The 18,929-nt window shown below is 54.4% G+C and overlaps 1 protein-coding gene across 6 annotated transcripts in view; it reads right to left on the reverse strand.

The window, feature by feature from the left end:
• Positions 1–17,220, reverse strand: part of LAT2 (linker for activation of T cells family member 2) — a 31,781-nt gene extending 14,561 nt beyond the window's left edge. For all 6 annotated transcript variants that reach the window (XR_004183306.1, XM_031665479.1, XM_031665477.1 and 3 more), the window contains exons 1-2: positions 17,213–17,220; positions 8,084–8,089 (exon numbers count right to left, since the gene is read on the reverse strand). The gene's annotated coding sequence lies outside the window, so the exon portion shown is untranslated. The remainder of the gene's footprint in view (positions 1–8,083; positions 8,090–17,212) is intronic.
• Positions 17,221–18,929: the final 1,709 nt, after the last annotated feature.

Consider the following 18,929-nt stretch of genomic DNA (forward strand, 5'->3'; position numbering starts at 1 on the left):
AGGAAGGAAGGAAGGAAGGAGGAAGGAAGAAGGAAGGAAGAAAGAAAGGGAAAAATTCTAGGGGAAGGCTTTGCAAGGAAACAAACATCTCTAGCTCTGTGCAGCTGTGATCCACCAAGGAGATGGTGGAGATGGCCTCTGGGACTTCTGTTGAGCTCCCAGATCTATGCCTTGGGCAATGGGGAATGAGAGACCACAGGGACGGGTCCAAGTTTCCCTGGACCCTCCCTCATCCTTCCAGGAACGTGCCATGGAAAAGCAAGCTAAGAGCAGGTGCTGGGAGCAAACAGCTGCCTTGCAGGCAGGACAAGGAGCCTCTTCAGTCTGCAGCCCTATTGGAAAGGCTTGATGCAGGAGAGCTCCTGTGGATGGACATGCAGCTTCAGACCCCGAAACCGTCGGCACCTCTCTCTAAGACAGGATGGCGTCCGTGGGACAATCAACCTACATGCTCCCTTCACAAGCCCTGGGTGTGTACCAGGCCCAGGGACACAGATGTGGGCCACATTCCACTGTCCAGACAACCTTCTTCTTCTCTAAGGCCCAGGTTGAGTGACACCCGCCCTCTGTCACCATCCCTCCTAGACCCCTGCAGCTCCTTCTCTAGGACCGCTGGTGCCTGTCCAGGTTCTGTTTCTTACGTAAGAGGTGATGCCCCCAGGGTCATTCCAGGATGCAAATCTGTCCATGTCACTCTCTGCTTTAAACCTCCCATGGCTCCCAAAGACCTCCACAAAGACACTCCTACTCCTCCATTCAGCAGGATCCGGGCCCCCCTGGCCTCGGTTCTTTCCACTCTCCCCTCCCGAGCTCCCACCCCAAGCCTCGCCTGCTGTTTCTCGTCTTTGTTCTTTTGGGATTGGGGCCAGCTGATTGCAGTACTCCCTGCCCCGCTTTAAACTAGCAAAGTTCTCTTTGTCTTCAAAGACTCGGCTGAAAATGCTTTTCCTCCAGGAAACCTTCCTTGATTGCCCAGGCAGGGCTGGTGCCTCATTTGACCTCTCATACCCCCACACATGGGCCCACAGGGTCTGGGCTGGCACAGGGCCCTGGATGTGTCCTTCCGTGGGGAGATGTCAGGGAGCCCTGGCCAGATGGCCCAAATGACGAATGTCTCCCAGGGACGTGCCAGCCTCTCCTCCACACTGGGCCAGCAGGTGTCAAGGCAGTGGTGAGGCTTTAGGGCCAAAGCCAACCTTGGATATCTCCTCTGATTTGAGCTTCCTCTGAGCCCTCGGTTGCCCCCCTACCAGGATCCCACAGCCCCCTAATAGAACTCCCCACCTGCCTCAGCTCATTCTCCATTCGGCAAGCAGAGAGCACCTGCTCACATGCAGATCTGCGATGCTCCCTGCCTCAAACCCTCCATGGCTCCCCAGTGCCTCAGGACGAAGTCTTGGTCTGGTTCCCAGGGTGTGCTGTCCCATCCCCAGCCCTCACTCTATCAGAGAAAATAGGGGTAGGTCCCCAAACTGTCACCCTCTTGAGCCCTTGTCCCCCACACTGCCTCCACCTGGAGAACTCATCCTACCCAGCCACTGGCCACCAGCACTCTATAAACCATTCCTGTTCTTTCTGACGGCCCCACCTCAGTCCCCCTGCAGTACTTCTTGCCACCTGTCCTGGGCCATGAGACACTTTGGGCCACTGCTTTTCGTTTGTCTATCACCCACTCCAGACTGTGGACTCAGGGCCAAGGGTCTACTTGGCTCATCTCCATGCCTGGGCCTGGCACACAGTAAATGTTTGTTGAATGAATAAGTGAACGCACCTATTTTACAGACACACATGAGTCCCAATAGAGCAGCGACAGTGGCTCTGGGCCACAGTGGAGTGCAGGCATAGGGCTTCTACGAGAGATCCTCAGAGGATGTGAACTGGTTTCTGGACCCCCTGAGATGTGGGACCATGATCTGCCCACTCCCACCTCACTCCGGGTCAGGCCCCAGTAGGGAACAGCGGACTCAACCACTCCTCTAGGACCAGGTGGAAGGTGACCCCTGGAGCCATCTTTGGGGACCTTTGAGAACACTTCTAGGGCCTGGATCACCCAGGGCACCTGTTCTGCAGAGCCAGGAGCTTCTGGGCAAGCCCCAGGCTAACCTCAGGGCCCCTCTATGCCTCCAGGCGGGGCAAAGGTGGGCAGCGCCAGGAGGGTGGGGTAGGAGCCAGAGGCGCTGGGGAGAGGCCAGCCTGATTTATGAGGCAAGCAGGGATGGGACCACTTGGCAAGGTGGGCATGCACGACAGACCCTTAGAGATAAGAGCCCAGAGGTATGCAAGCGATGTAAACAGCTGGGAGCGGGCACCCCAGCTCTCCCGTACCAGCCAGAGACACCCAGACCGGGGAAGGGCGAAGCACACATCTCAGATGGAAGGAAGCCCCATGGCCTCCCAAGACCAGGCCTCGCTCCCCCTCCAGCCAGCCTGGACCCGTTGTTTCACGTAATCATTTCAACTGTGCCCAACTCTGCATCCTCACTCAAGGCAAACCTAGTCTCAGAATTTTCCCTGGGTCCTTCAGGGGCCATCGTCACTACACCAGACCAGGCCACCCCACCTCTCACCTAGACCACCGCTTCCATCTTCCAGACCTGATTGTGTCACTTTGCTGCTGGGTCCCTGCTGCCTTCAGGATGACACCCAAGTCCCTGAGCCTGGACGTGAGCCCCTCATGATCAGACCCTGCCAGCCTCTCCTTCTTTGCAGTTCATCATGGCCCTCCTTAGGCTCAGCTATCCTGACCTCCTGTACTTTCCTGAGTGTGCCCACACTTCTTGCCACATCTGGGCCTTTGCAGACATGATGCCTTGGCTCTAATATCCTTCTCTGCTCTGGTCTGCTGGTGAACCCCTATGCAACCTTCAAAACCCATCTCACAGGTGCCCTCCTCCAGTCATTCCTGCCTCTCTAAACTAAGGTAGGAACTGCCCTCAGCTCCTGCAGCACCCCCACCCCAATCCAGTCCTCTCAGTCAGTACTCAGCATTCTTGCAAGCCTACTACTCTCTTGATGGGGGGTCTCCAGGGTGAAGGCCTCAGGAATGCCCTCTGCAGGTCCCTGACCTCCACCTTGGTCTGTTGAGGACTCAGAATCTCCAAGTTCATGGCTGGGCGTGGTGACTCATGCCTGTAATCCCAGCAATTCAGAAGGCAGAGACAGGAGGATCACTTGAGTCCAGGAGTTCAAGACCATCCTGGGCAACAAAGTAAGACCCCATGTCTACAAAAAAAAGTTTAAAACATTAGCCAGGTGTGGTGGTGTGTGTCTGTGGTCCCAGCTACATGAGAGGCTGAGGTGGGAGGATCAGTTGAGCCCCAGAAGTCAAGGCTACAATGAGCTATGATTGCACCACTGCACTCCAGCCTGGGCGACAGAGCAGGACCCTGTCTGAAAAAAAAAAAGAATCTCCAAGTTCAAAGCTAGAGTCTCCCACCTTTTGTGAAGAGGCCCTACGCCAAGAGGAAAAAGATCCAACATCCAACCTAATCCTCCCCTCCACACACACACTGTCTGCCGTCCCCGCTAACTCAGCCCTGGGCCAGCCGGCAATGACGCTTCCTCCTGGTCACAGCGGCCGTGTGAGGGGAGTGACCGGGCCCACTGACAGAGGAGGAAACTGAGGCTGGAGGTGGGGAGACATATCTACCCACGCCCTACAGCAAACAGTGGGAGAGCAAGCTGTTTGACTCCCTAAAGCGGCCTTTTGTCCAGAGTAGGTTGAGGACATACCCACTCCAGGGACATACCAGCTGGTGCCCAGGCAGGACAACTGGCAAGGCACGCTCTCAGTCAGTGGACTGGCAGTTGCGTGCAAGGAGCCGGAATGCACCGCTGCCTGCCCAGGACTAAGGAGACACATGGGCAGGGTCATACCAGTTGTCCCCGAGCAGCAGGGAGATAGACGTACAAGCTGAGCACCCTGGCAGGAGACAGAACCAGGGCATGGGCTGTGTCATAAGCCGGGTGGCCGCAGACTGCCTGTGTGGACGGGAACACAGCTGCAGGCCCGTAGCACAGCCACGCGGCGCTGTACCCAATGCAGACCCCTGTGATTGTGTGCGTGACCCAGACTCCACTGCAGATGGTGGCAGAATGTGGCCAGTGTCACCCTGGAGGGAGAATAGGGGACTGGGAGCAGGTGGGAGCATGTGACCCAGTCTGGGGTCCCTAGAAGCAAGCAAGTCCTGAGCGCGGGTTGGATTTTGACTGGACAGGGATGTGGGAACCACATTCTACCCAGGGGGAGTCAGGGAGCAGACGCCCCTCTACAGGGGGAGGGGAGGAGAGAGAGCCCCAGGAGTTCAGGGACCCCCACCAGAGCCGAGCTGGAGACCCTCCGCCCAGGGGCTGGGCAGACGCACACAGCCTTCTGACGTCAATCGCCTCTGCCACCAAGGCCCAGCAGCCACAAGGCAGGACTGTGCGTGCCGCGGCAAGCCCCCGCCGCCACAGACAGCTGTGACCCCCTCCTCGCTGCCCTCCCACCGGAATGCACGACTTTGGATGGAGACTGTGTCATCCAAGAAACATTCTATGTTTTCCTTGGTGCGTGCTCTGGGAACGCGGCGAGAACAGCCGTCCACACGGCCGTTTGCATACTTGGGCGGCTGCCGAGCCGAGGGCCACCCATGCCAGTCATGTCCTCATTCCAGTGGGGCCTGGCCTCTGCAAAGCCACTCCCTGTACCACCTGCCTGGGAAACCTGGGGGAACATCGCTGGGGCTGGGATCTAGAGGGAAAGAATTTGCAAGGAAGAGAGGTCACCCGCCACCCAGCCCCCAGCCCTGTTGACCAAGCACTGTCTTTGACAGGGAGACACCCTGGGAGACAGATGGGGTGCCACAAGCACAGTCCTCTGAGCCTCAGGCTTCCTCTCCATACAATGGGCTCTCTCAAGGCTCTGAGTCTCAGCAGTGGTGGGCTTCCTTGTGGACCCAGTGGTGGCAAGGGAGAGAGTGTTAAGGACCGAGCAACTGCCAGCCTTTCCCCCCACTGCCCCACTGTCCCTCAGAAATGCCTCCCACCTAGGCAGCAAGTCTGGGTATCACTGAGCCCAATGCACGAGGTGGCTGACATCGTGCACCCACCAACCAGTCAGTCCTAGATTTGCCAGCAATAGAGCCTGCAGAGGGGGTGGCAGGTGGTACCTGCCCCCTATCCCCCAGCCCTGACCAACGACCCACCCCCTATCCCCCAGCCCTGGCCAACGACCCGCCCCCTATCCCCCAGCCCTGGCCAACGATCCGCCTCCTATCCCCCAGCCCTGGCCAACGACCTGCTCTTCAGGGATTAACTGCACACTCCAGCCCACTCCGGTGGGCCAAGCTTAAGGATTTGCATGTTTCCTTGAACATTTCCCGCCTGGGGCCCGAGTCAGACAGATTGCTTGAGGTCAGGAGTTCGAGACCAGCCTGGCTAACATGGTGAAACTCCCCCTCTACAAAAAAAAAAAATACAAAACTAGTCAGACATGGTGGCACACACCTTCGGTCCCAGCTACCCGGGAGGCTGAGGTGTGAGGATTGCTTGGACCCGGGAGGTTGAGGCTGCAGTGAGCTGTGATCGTACCACTGCAATCCAGGCAGGGTGACCAAGAAATAATATTACTTTATTTTATTTTTATTTATTTATTTATTTATTTATTTATTTATTTTTGAGGTGGAGTTTTATTCTTGTTGCCCAGGTCGCAGTGCAATGGCACCATCTTGGCTCACTGCAACCCCCGCTTCCTGGGTTCAAATGATTCTCCTGCCTCAGCCAAGTAGCTGGGATTACAGGAGTGCACCACCACTCCTGGCTAATTTTTTGTATTTTTAGTAGAGATGGGTTTTCACCATGTTGTCCAGGCTGGTCTCGAACTCCTGACCTGAGGTGATCCATCCACACAGGCTTCCAAAAGTGCTGGGATTACAGGCGTGAGCCACCGCGCCCAGCCAGAATATTACCTTAATCAAGCCTCTACATATAACAGCCAGCTTCTCAGAACACAAATAATAGAATTATATATTACTCCAGGGGGTTGGATGGTGAAGCTCTGCCCACAAGACCAGCAGTACCAGCTGCCCCTGCCTGGACAACCACTTTACAACAGCAAATCTGGGGGTTGTCCTGGCCCGTGGGCTCCCAATGGAGCCCAAACAGTGGCTTTGACAGATGAGGAAGCCGAGACCCACTGAGCAGAGGGAGCTTTCTGAATGCCCGGGACAGCCGGTGCAGAGCCCATGTGGGGCATGGGGAGCCCAGGGGACTTGTCCCTTGGTCTTCCACTGAGCAGCTTTGGTGGCAGCTTTGAACATGGGGCGTCTTCTGGGAGTTAGAGACCCAGGTTGGAATGTGCCCATCTCTGCGTCTCTGGGCCTTGAGTCCGCTAACTTGGGGGCACAGGTGTGTATCTGGGGCCGAGGGGATACTAAGGCTATGCCCTTGGAGACTGGCCCTCTCCAGCTGGCAATCTAATTCAGGGATTCTGGGAATGAAAATCCTCCAGGGCCAGGCGCGGTGACTCACGCCTGTAATCCCAGAACTTTGGGAGGCCAAGGCAGGCAGATCATTTGAGGTCAGGAGTTTGAGACTAGCCTGGCCAACATGGTGAAACCCTGTCTCTACCAAAAATACAGAAATTAACCAGACATGGTGGTGGGCGCCTGCAATCCCAGCTTCTTGGGAGGCTGAGGCAGGAGAATCGCTTGAACCCAGGAGGAGGAGGTTGGAGTGAGCCGAGATCATGCCACTGCACTCCAGCCTGGACGACAGAGTGAGACTCTGTCTCAAAAAAAAAAAAGAAAAAGAAAAAGAAAATGACCTCTCAGTCATGCCCCTAGAATGGCAGTCCCCAGGTTCAGGCCCTCAGCTGGGACCCCTGGAGCTGAGAATGAGGTATGAGGAAGGCAGGGCCTCCAGGCAGCTGCAGTCCAGGAGGTGGGCTAGGCTGGCCCTGGGATCTCTGGACCCTCCAGGCCTGCCCAACCTGCTTGCCCCCTGCTCAGGGCGTCCACTTTGGCCTGGCTCTCACCCGGTCGGTGGAGGCCCAGGGACCTGGAATCGGTCACATCCGGCCCAGCCGTCTAAACAGGCCTGAGGTCCCAGAGCCCGCCGGGCCCAAGGGGAGCCCAAAATAACATCTGAGTCAGCATCCCTGCAGACACCCCATCCGCCTGGGCCCATAGGGAGGGGCCTAGAGGCGGCCCAGATGGGGACCAGGCCAGGTCAGGCGGCCACCTGCTCTGGTGGGGCCCAGCCAGCGGCCAGCATGGCCCAGGGACATTGGGATTAGCCAGGTGGGGAGAGGGAGATTGGGGAGAAGAAAGGGAAGGGGGCGGCTCTGCCCAGTAGGGGCTCCAGTGTGAGGGAGACAGGGCTGTCTGCAGATGATAGCAGTTCATTAGAGCCAATGTCACCCTGGAGGGAGAATAGACGGCTGGGAGCAGGTGGGAGCACATGGCCCAGTCTGGGGTTCCTGGAGGCAAGAAAGTCCTGAGCGTGGGTTGGATTTGGACAGGACAGGGATGCGGGAACCACATTCTACCCAGGGGGAGTGAGGGAGCAGCAGACGCCCCTCCACAGCGGGAGGCGGAGGAGAGAGATCCCTAGGAATTCAGGGACCACTACCAGAGCCGAGCTGGAGACCCTCTGCCCAGGGACTAGGCAGACACACATAGCCCTCTGACTCCAGTCGCCTCTGCTGCTATAACCCAGCAGCCACGGCCAGGCCTGTCCGCCCCACACTAGCCCGGCCAGACACAAAGGTGGCCCCAGCAGAAGGGACTCTCTGCAGTGAGCCATCCACATCATCCTGCCCATCCCTCCAGGTGAAAACAGCCCCCAGGAGACCCAGAGGAGCTAAGATTCCAACACCAGGGCAGGGCGGGCCTGAGATCAGGGACAGGTCCTAGGCCAGGGTCCTTCAGCATCAGTCCATGTGGTCTCGACTCCTCCCCAGAGGCGACCGCAGGAGCGAGCTGGCCCAGGCCACACTGTGTCCTCAGGTCCCCGGGTGGGTGACTCTGGTCAGTCCCTTTGCTTTACAACTGTGAGGTCGCCCTGCCTCCCATGGCCAAGCTGGGGCAGAGGGCGGATACCTGAGTCCCTGCTGGCCTCCCAGCTTAATCCCTCAGCTTTCCTGAGAATGGCTCTGCTGTTCTTGGCCAAGGGCCTCCGCTGAGCCTGGCACGGCCTCGGCTTGGCCCTCACCAGCGAGTGAGGGCTTGGCTGGGGCCCAGCCAGGGCGGTGGACATCACTGAAGCCTAGAACATGGGGTCTGATGGGCGGTGGAGATTCAGTTGGACCCCAGGGAGTGGCTCTGCTGCAGGGTCGGGGCTCACCTCCTGGGGCCCCTCTCATCCGACAGAGACTGCAGGGCCTTCTCCGAGCCCACCTGGTTCGGAAAACCTACAGACCCTGCTCCTTCACTCCCTGAAACAAAGCAGGGTTTTTCCACGGGGAAAGAAGCAGAAGGTTGAGAACAAAACCCTGTTTCTCCCACCCGTTACGGGCCTTGATCGAGTCTCTACCACGTCCCAGACTCAGTGCAAAGCTCCACGTAAAGGATGCAGAAATGAATTTTCTATGGAACCCCAGGACGCGGCCACACCTCTTCTTACTGCCCCAGTTTCTCCAAACGGCCCTGAGCCAGGGATCTGAGCGGGGCTGTAGCTGAGATTTCGCTGAGCAGCTACTTTGTGCCAGGCACATGCAATGCTTGAGCTCCCTGACTCCTCGCCACAGCCTCTCTAAGAGATGAGGAAACTGAGGCTCAGGGAGGGTACCTTGCTCAACGTCAAAGTGCTAAAGTGGAGTAAGAGGGACTTGAACTTGCACCGTGTGGATTCAGAACCTCTGCTTTTAACCACAGGGGTGCAGTGGGAAGGGTGTGTCTGGGGAAGGGTGGAAGGTCCTGAGGCCGGCTTAGAAGGAGATAGGCATTGCAGGCCGGCAGAACCAGGGGAGGAATGGCCGCTGAATGGTGCCCGAACAGTCTCCAAGGACTATCATAGAAACCCTGGTCCATTTCATTAGTAATTTGTGTTTTCACATCCTTTCATTTACAGGCCTCATTTGGGGACCTCTTTCTGCAAAGGTACTTGGAGAGAAACATTACAACCTCAGAACCCTGGTTACCTACGAACTTCCTTTTTTTTTTTTTGTGAGACAGGGTTTCAGTCTGTCCCCCAGGCTGGAGTGCAGTGGCATGATCTCGGCTCACTGTCACCTCCACCTTCCAGGCTCAAGCGGTCCTCCAGCCTCAGCACCCCCAAGTAGCTGAGACTACAGGCACATGCCACTAAGCCTGGCTAAGTGTGTGTGTCTGTGTGTGTGTGTGTGTGTGTGTATTTTGTAGAAATGGGGTTTTGCCATGTTGCCCAGGCTGGTCTCGAACTCCCGGATTCAAGTGATCTGCCTGTCTCAGTCTCCCAAACTGCTGGGATTATAGGCATAGTCACCACACCTGGCCCCCATTTTTAAAAAATGTTACTATAATCCCACCCCAGGAACAGCTGGCTCACCAGATGGTAAATGACTGTCCTGTGAGATGGCTGACTTATTAAGTCCATACATTGAATACTAGAGTCAAGGGAGAAACGCAGAACTAGGCAGACATCAGACTAGATTGGATTCACCGTCATATTCTCAATGCCCAGCACAGGGACAGAAATTAGTAGTTGCTAAATCAGTATTAGCTGAATAAGCAAGTAAGTGCCTTTCTGTTAAATGGGTAATAACCAAGCTTCTAAACTATCTTCTTCTTCTTCTTCTTCTTCTTATTATTATTATTATTATTATTTTTCTTTTAGAAACAGGGACTCACTCTGTTGCCCAGACTGGAGTGCAGTGGCGTAGTCATGACTCATTGCAGCCTTGAACTCCTGGATTCAAGTGATCCTCCTACCTTAGCCTCCTGAATAGCTGGAGTACAGGCGTATACTACCATAGCCAGCTAATTGTTTTGTTTGTTTTTTGCAGAGACGGGGGTTTCGCTATGTTGCCCAGGCTGATCTCTAACTCCTGACTTCAAAGGATCCTCCCACATCGGCCTCCCAAAGTGCTGGGATTACAGGCGTGAGCCACTGTACCCAGACAAACTATCTCTGTTAATTAATGCCTGAGTACTATTGAATGAATCATTTAAACTCTACTTTGGATTAATCCTAATAAGGGATTTAGACTAGATCAGGGTCATTCAAGACACAGAGTATAGGCCGTAACTCCCACCTCTTGCTCCCAGCAGACATGACCCATTGACTGTGTGATTTGCATCTGCTGAGCCTGGATATCCTCAGAATCCTTCTTAACACCACTTCTGATGGCCATTGCCCATCAAAAACAGTTGGTGATGGAATCTATCTGCCATCCCGGTTGCAATGCGCTCCTCCAGCCCATAAGAGAGAGGCAGCAGGAGAAATATAGGCTGTAGGGTGGGTTTAGGGAGGAGTAAGGAGAGACTAGAGACTAGAAAAAGATACTCTTTTTTCTTTTTCTTTTTCTTTTTTCTTTTTTTGAGACGGAGCCTCAATCTGTCACCTAGGCTGGAGTGCACTGGCACAATCTCGGCTCACTGCAACCTCCACCTCCCACGTTCAAGTGATTCTCCTGCCTCAGCCTCCCAAGCAGCTGGGACTATAGACATGTGCCACCATGCCTGGCTAACTGTTGTACTTTTAGTAGAGACGAGATTTCACCTTGTTGGCCAGGCTGGTCTCGAACTCCTGACCTCAAGTGATCCGCCTGCCTCCGCCTCCCAAAGTGCTAGGATTACAGGCGTGAGCCACCTCGCCCAGCCAAGGCTCTTTAGAGATTCCTAATTCCAGACTGGGCACGGTGGCTCACACCTGTAATCCTAGCACTTTGGGAGGCTGAGAGGGGGGCGGATCACTTGAGGTCAGGAGTTCCAGACCAGCCTGGCCAACATGGCGAAACCCCATCTCTACTAAAAATACAAAAGTTAGCGGGGCACAGAGGCAGGCCCCTGTCATCCCAGCTACTTGGGAGGCTGAGGCAGGAGAATCGTTTGAACCCAGAAGGTGGAGGTTGCAGTGAACTGAGATCGCACCACTGCACTCCAGCCTGAGCGACAGAGTGAGAGTCTGTCTCAAAAAAAAAAAAAAAAAAACAGACAGAGAGAGAAAGAGAGAGATTCCTTATTCCAGTCTGGGGACCGTCAGAGTTCCTTGAATGCGTGAGCTTCTCCACCACCAGGAGGGGGAGCACAAAAACCCACATGAAGAAAGGATGGTGGCCCCCAACTTGCTGCCTGAATCCTAACAGGCGTTGGAACCAGCTCTCAGCCTGAAAACCACAGGCAGCTCAGAGCTTTTATGAATTCCAGGGCCTGGAGGAAGGGCTGGGGCCCTCGAAAGAGGTTGTGCAGCTGGCGACCCAGGAGAGAAGAGCTTTTTTCCAAACGCTGGGGCCACCACGCTTTGGGAAGGGTGAGGGCGGACAGGCCAACTCCTGGCTCTGGGGAGATTTAAAATGCTCTGTATCAACGTAGATCATAGACCTAATTGTGAAAGGTAAAACTGTAATGCTTCCAAAAAAAAAGCATAAGAGATTATCTTCATGACCTTCGGATGGGTACAGATTTCTTAAACAGGACAGACAAAGCACTAACCCCCAGAGAAAAGACAGATACATTTGACTTTGTTAAAATCAAGGAATTGTAGTCATCAAAAGACAGCATTAAAAGTAAGGCAAGCCAAACCGGGCATGGTAGCCCACACTCATAATCCCAGTGTCCTGAGAGGCCAAGGTGGGAGGATCGCTTGAAGCCAGGAGTTCAAGGCCAACCTGGGCAACATAGCAAGACCCCCATCTCTACAAACAATCAAAATAAACATAAATAAAGGCAAGCCAAAGATTGAGATAAAATCTTTCTAAAACATACAGCTAACTGGAGAATTGTATCAACATAAAGAACTCCACGAATCAGTAGGGAAATATCAATCCCATTTTCAAAAATGTGCATAAGACATAAAAAGTCACTTCACAAACAAGGATAATCAAATGCCCAAGAAGCGTGTGAGAAAGTGTGTGCCACAGTGAAACCCCGTCTCTACTAAAAATACAAAAAAATTAGCCGGGCGAGGTGGCGGGCGCCTGTAGTCCCAGCTACTTGGGAGGCTGAGGCAGGAGAATGGCGTAAACCCGGGAGGCGGAGCTTGCAGTGAGCCAAGATCACGCCACTGCACTCCAGCCTGGGCAACAGAGAGAGACTCCGTCTCAAAAAAAAAAAATAAAGAAAAGAAAGTGTGTGTCATCATTACTCATCAGGGAAATTAAAGTTAAAATCACACTGGGAGCCCAATGCGGAGGCTCCCACCTGTAATCCCAGCACTTTAGGAGGCCAAGGTGGGAGGATCACTTGAGGCCAGAAGTTTGAGACCAGCCTGGGCAACATAGTGAGACCTCAACTCCGAAAAATTTAAAAAGTAGCCGGGTGTGGTGGTGCACACCTGTAATCCCAGTTACTCGGGAGACTGAGGTGGGAGGATCACCTGAGCCCAGGAGGCTGAGGCTGCAGTGAGCTATGATAGCACCACTGCACTGCAGCCTGGATAACAGAGCAAGAACCTGTCTCAAAAATAAATAAAATACTCTTATGAGTTGCATTAGCAGTTGCGTGAGCAGATGTTATCTGGCAAGTCAACACGACAACACGCACACACAGTGCCACACATCCACAGATATGCTGACACAGAGACACACACAGACACACTCACCCTCACTGCTATGTCCCCAGCAGGCTTCATTCTCCTCCTCTGGGAGGGGCAGGGGACAGCAGGAAGACTATCCAGGCTGCCCTGTTGATTTCAAGGATGGTAGCACAAGGCAGAGAAAAGCACTGTCTGCCCAGAGCCGAAAGCCAAAACCTGCACGAGGGGCTGCGGGGACCACCCCATTGAGCATGCTTCCTCCTCTGGGAGCTGGAAGGAGAGCTCAGGCAGCTGAATGTCCTCTGGATAAACAATGTAATGCAAACCCAGGTAACGAGAGCCTCAGACCCTGCAGGAGTAGACCCCGGGGTGCAGAGAAAGATCCAGACAGGAACATGTGGAGATAGACCGAGAGGGAGACAGAGATGCAGAGAGGGGTGGAGGCCAGTGCGGTGGCTCATGCCTCTAATCCCAGCACTCTGGGAGGCCGAGGCGGGTGGATCACTTGAGGTCAGGAGTTCAAGACCAGCCTGGCCAATGTGGTAAAATCCTGTCTCTACTAAAAATACAAAAATTAGCCGGGCATGGTGGTAGGCACCTGTAATCCCAGCTACTCAGGAGGCTGAGGCAGGAGAATTGCTTGAATCTGGGAGGTGGAGGTTGCAGTGAGTGGAGATTGTGCCACTGCACTCCAGCCTGGGCGATAACCTGGGCGAGAGAGCGAGGCTCCATCTAAAAAAACAAACTAAAAAAAAAAAAAAAAAAAAAAAAAACAGAAAAAGAAAAAAGATTGAGGGGGATAATAGCACCACCCTGTTTGTCTGGATATTAAACCAGTTATTGTGATAGAGGCCCCTAGCATGGCGCCTGACAATGGGAAGGAGGGCAGTTCAGGCTGAAAGCTAAAGCCATTTCTCACCTCCTCCAGGAAGCCCTCCTGGACTGCACCATCTGGCACTGCTTCTGCATGACTCCTCGCCCTAATCCACATTATCACTTTCAGGTGTTTTTTTGTTTTGTTTTTTTTAAATACCCGTGAATTCCCATACACAGTTCAGGGTAGGGGAACCAGGGCTCCCACCAATCTGGGCTGATGGAAGAAGAGTAGGTAGCCCAGCCTGAACCAAAGAAAGGGCCGGGGACAATCACATGCCCCTCGCCGGGCATCATACCCAGACCACCTAGTAACACAGTGTGACCAGGAAGGACCTCTTGAGAAGTCAGTGCAGGTGGGGGCTTTTCTCCTAACCAGGATATTTTGAATATGGTTCTGGGAGGGGCTCCCAACTCCGGAAACCCACCCTTCCAGCCCAGGCACAAACCTAAACCAGAGAGGTTTGCTTTCAGGAGAGGGCAAGGGAAGGTTTGCAGTGAGCATGCTGATGGTTGAGAAAGGAATCAGGGCATCTGCAGGTCTTAGCTCCAGAATATTCCCTTACTGCACTTGGGGCTGGGAGGAAGGAGGAGGCCCCTCCCTCTCCCAGGTTCCCACAAGTCTTCTGTTATGGACTGAATTGTGTCACCCCAAACTTCACATGTTGAAGTCCTCTGAGTCCCCCAGGACCTCATAATGTGACTATATTTGGAGACAGGGTCTTTTTTTTTTTTTGAGACAGTCTCATTCTGTTGCCCAGGCTGGAGTGCAGCAGCGCGATCTCAATCTCAGCCTCCCAAGTAGCTGAGATTACAGTTGTGCACCACCTTGCCCGGCTAATCTTTGTATTTTGGATAGAGACAAGGTTTTGCCATGTTGGCCAGGCTGGTCTCAAACTCCTGACCTAAAGCAATGCACCTGCCGTGGCTTCCCAAAGTGCTGGGGTTACAGGCGTGAGCCACTATGCCTGGTCCCGTCCTCAGGATTCTGAGAACCTGAACCAGTTGATTGTCCCCCCGGGATTCTGGAGGGCTTATGGGGTCAGGAGCAGACATGGCCCCACCTGAGAACCATGACCCCACCTGTGATCCAAGCTGGGGGCCCAAGACCCCGGCACCCAGCTCTTATCTGCTTGGCAGGGGCCTGATCTGTGACCACCAAGGGGGCTGGGGAGGTGTATAGCAATAGGCGTCTCCCCCCATCCCTACTCATTTTTTTCACTCACACATTCATTCACTCAGCTGCATTGCAGATGCTTGCTATAGGAATGACAATAGCCCTCAGGGTAGACGGAGAGAATGATGTGTAAATAGTCATGGCAACCATGCCTTTTAGACTTTTTGACAGTGCTGAGCAGAAAAAACAATTCATCACGATCCAGTACACACATGCAAACACATAAACTTAAACAAAGGTGCAGGCCAGGCGCCGTGGCTCATGACTGTAATCATGCTGAGGCGGGAGGATCGCTTGAGGCCGGGAGTTTGAGACCAGCCTGAGTAACATAGTGAGACCCTGTTCCTATCTTTTTTTAATTAATTACTTTAAAAAATTAGCCAGGTGTGGTGAAATGCACCTGCAGTCCCAGCTACTCAGGAGGATCACTTGAGTCCAGGATTTGAGGCTGCAGTGAGCTATGATCATGCCACTGCACTCCAGCCTGGATAACAGAGCAAGACCCTGTCTCAAAAGATAAAAGAAAGAAGGAAAAAGAAAAAGCGCGAGAGATAGTGTTGAATTTGATCACTTGCATTTAGTCTATTCTGTTCTTTTCTATTCCATTTAACTCCATTCTGTTCTATGACATTCCATCCCATCTGAAAATCCTGTTCCTGGCAGGGCGCGGTGGCTCATGCCTGTAATCCCAGCACTTTGGGTGGCCGAGGTGGGAGGATCGCTTGAGGCCAGGAGTTCGAGACCAGCTTGAGCAACATGGTAAAACCCCGTCTCTACCAAAAAATACAAAACTAAGCTGGGCACAGTGGTTCCTGCCTATAATCCCGGTCACTCGGAAGGCTGAGGTGGGAGAGTCGCTTGAACCCGGGAGGCAGAGGTTGCAGTGAGCTGAGTCTGGGTGACAGGGTGAAACCCTGTCTCTAAATAAATAAATAGATAAATAAATAAATAAATGAAAATGTCATTCCTGGCCCACTAAAGTGATTTCAAGCCCCACTAATGGGTCACGACCTGAAATTTGAAAGGTGCTGATTGAGTGAAAGTCCTTCATAGGAGTTCTGAGGTGGCCTGGGCCGAGTAGGAAGGACCAGCGTCCTCTGAGAGTCTGTTACTGGCGGGCTTTAAGCAGGGCGGGGACATGTGGGGTCTGTGCTCTCAGAAGCTCCCTGCAGGCAGCCGTGTGGGTGGGCAGGAGGACAAAGGCTGGGTGCGTGGTCAGGGCTGCCTTCGGCCTTCCTGCTTTTGCGTACACCACCGGAAAGCAACAAGCAACTCCCTTTGAGAGACAGGAATGGGATTTAGCTCCAGCACCGACTCCTCCAGGAAGCCTTCCTGATTGCCTCCCCTCCTGGAGGCTCTGACCCTCCGTTCCCAGGACTGCAGGTGCTGGTGTCCTCTATGCCTGTCGCCCCTCCCCAAACCTGAGCAGGCCACTCAGGAATGTGGAGAACAGAATGAACAAGGGAGCGGATCACCCCAGGCCCAGCGGGAGCCCCTGGCCCAGCCTCGCCTGCCTCCCACCCAGCATCCTGGCAGCTGCCCTGCCCGCCCTGTGGGACCCGCCTGGCGCCACAGGGATCAGGCCAGCTGAGGGTTCCGGGCATGGGTGGAGGGCTCTGTGGAGACGGGCAAAACCAGGAGGAAGAGAGCTCCCCCGGCTCAGGCGCTTGGAAAGGCTCCTGAGCACGGAGGGCTACGGGAGGCCAGGGAGATAAGGGCTCTGGGGAGGGCGCTCGGGGTGGGGTGAGAGCCGCAGCAGCTCTGCCCACCGGTTCCTAGAGCCAGCTCAGGGGAGCAGGCAGCTCAGCCCTGGGTCCCACGACGTGCCCAGCCCAGGGAAGAGAAGGCTTTGCTTTCCAGGTGCTGAGCCGAACTTGCGGCAGAGATCATCGCTCTACCCTAGAGCAGTGTGGCTGGGGGAGGGACATACTCTAGAGGCTTGAGCGCCGGGTCACAGCGCTTTCGGGTGACCTTGCGCCGGTCACGCGTTTCCTCAAGGATCTGTTTCCTCACCTGTGTGGCAGGATAGTTGATTGAGTCATGAATATCTGTGCTTATCCACCTTGTAACCCTCCCCTCTTGCCACTTCCCAAGCAAAGCCCCAAGTTGCAAGAAAAAGCCGCCGGAAGTCATCTTTGAGATGAGAGTGAGTATCTTAGATTGGGAGCATCTCCTGCCAGCCCGGAGCTGACAGAATGTCCTGCAGGCCACTACCTTGGAAGCGCCTCTGGAGGTGGTCCAGCCCCGAGCTTCCCAGCCTCAGACTCCAGCACAGTCTTGGGGTGCACAGGAGCACACAGGTTCCAACAAGGGGGTCAGGGAGTCAGGGCCCCTACTATCTCCAGGCTCTAAGATAGCTGGATTTTGGTGGGGGGTGGAAGTGGGGGAAGACAGATCCAGCAACTGGGATGGAATTCACTGCCACCCACCTGTGTGACATCGGCTTAAATTAAACAGATCTAAGGCAGACACCAAGATGCTCTTTCGGGTAGTGCCGAGTTCATAGACAGGGCTCCTAACCCTTCTGCTTGTTAACCGGGATAATAATATCCCCAGTGGAAAATGGAAGTGTGCTTTGTAAACGGTCAAGTGTCAAGCAAACGAGAGGCGTGCTCTGGACTCCTCCATCCCGGGTCCCATGGGAAGAGGGTGCACAGAGCTGGGCCGACTCACAATGTTTCCCTCCAGATGGCAACAGACAGCCCGTCAGGCACTGTAGGAACAGCACAGGGCAGAACAGCCCGTCCGGGACACCCACCTCCCCACCCCCGGCTCACACTGGCCAAAGATCCAGACTGACAAATGACTCAGACACGCAAACACCCGGGCTAAGAGGAAACAAGGCATGGCCTGGAGGTTGCGGGGGGCAGAACTCACAAGGATGGGGTTTCCTCTTATGCCTGCCTCTCCACCCAGCCATGATCAGTGGCCTGAAATGGTGTCATGGACCCCCCTCCCATATTTAAGCACTTGCTGTATACCAAATTCTTACAGATACGTTTGTACTCTTAAATGGTTATGAAGATCGCTGTCTTCATAGGACGAAACCAGGGATTCTAGGGGTTAATTACTGTCAATGCCACTATACGTCATTATTATTAGATAATCTGGCCAAACTCATACCCTAATCAATATCAGTCCCCATCACAACCACAACAATGACTGCCGACCCTTCCGAACCCAGTCCCAGCCTGGGGGGTTGCAGAAGCACCGCATTCCAGAATTTCAGCCTCCGTCCCACAACGTCCAACGCACCCCTTGAAGCACAGCCTGTCCTTCTTTTGGGCTGACTCTGTGTGATGAAGGCACACCCAGCAAATGGCCCAGACCCACAGGCATTCAATCTGTTTTCGGCTGTAGCCCCTTTACCTGTGACACCTGTGCCCGCGCCAGACCCCTTTCTTTCCTGGCCGTCCGTCTGAGGGGTCCCTGGTGGCCTCTGGAAAGAGGAGCTTCAGAAGTCGCTTTCATTTTCCAGCTGAGGTGCTGGCTCTGGGCCGATGCTGCCGGGCACCCCACAATAGGTAGCCGCCCTCTCTGGCTCGGTCACCAGCACGAAGGCAGGGCCTCTCCTTTGGGGCTGCTTGTCACGGGTGCCCCTTGCCAGCCTCCAAGGACAGCCCTCCTTCTCTGTCCCTCTGTCCCTCTGCCCTGTCCTCAAGCCTCGTCTCACTTTGAACCTCTGCATAGCAGGATCCAGATTCCCCTCCAAGTGCATCAGAACTAAGGCTAGCTCTGGCTGGGCACGGTGGCTCACGCCTGTAATCCCAGCATTTTTGGGAAGTCGAGGCGGGAGGATTACCTGAGGTCAGGAGTTCAAGACCAGCCTGGCTAAAACAGAGAAACCCCGTCTCTACTAAAAATACAAAAATTAGCCGGGCATGGTGGCACATGCCTGTCATCCCAGCTACTCAGGAGGCTGAGGCAGGAGAATTGCTTGAACCTGGGGGGCCGGAGGTTGCAGTGAGCCAAGATCGCGCCACTGCACTCCAGCCTGGGCAACAGAGAAGGACTCTCTCTCAAAACACAAAACAAACAACCAAAAAAGAACTAAGGCGGGCTCATCTCACCAGTCCTCTTATGGTCTAAACCAGCGCTATCCCCGTGGCAGCTGCTGGCCATGTGTGGCTAATGGAGCACTTGAAATGTGACAAGTCCAAACTGAGACGCACCCTCGATGCAAAATACACAACAGTTTTAAGACCTGGTGCAAAAAATAATGCAA

Source organism: Papio anubis, chromosome 4, assembly GCF_008728515.1.
Source record: "Papio anubis isolate 15944 chromosome 4, Panubis1.0, whole genome shotgun sequence".
NCBI lineage: Eukaryota > Metazoa > Chordata > Mammalia > Primates > Cercopithecidae > Papio > Papio anubis.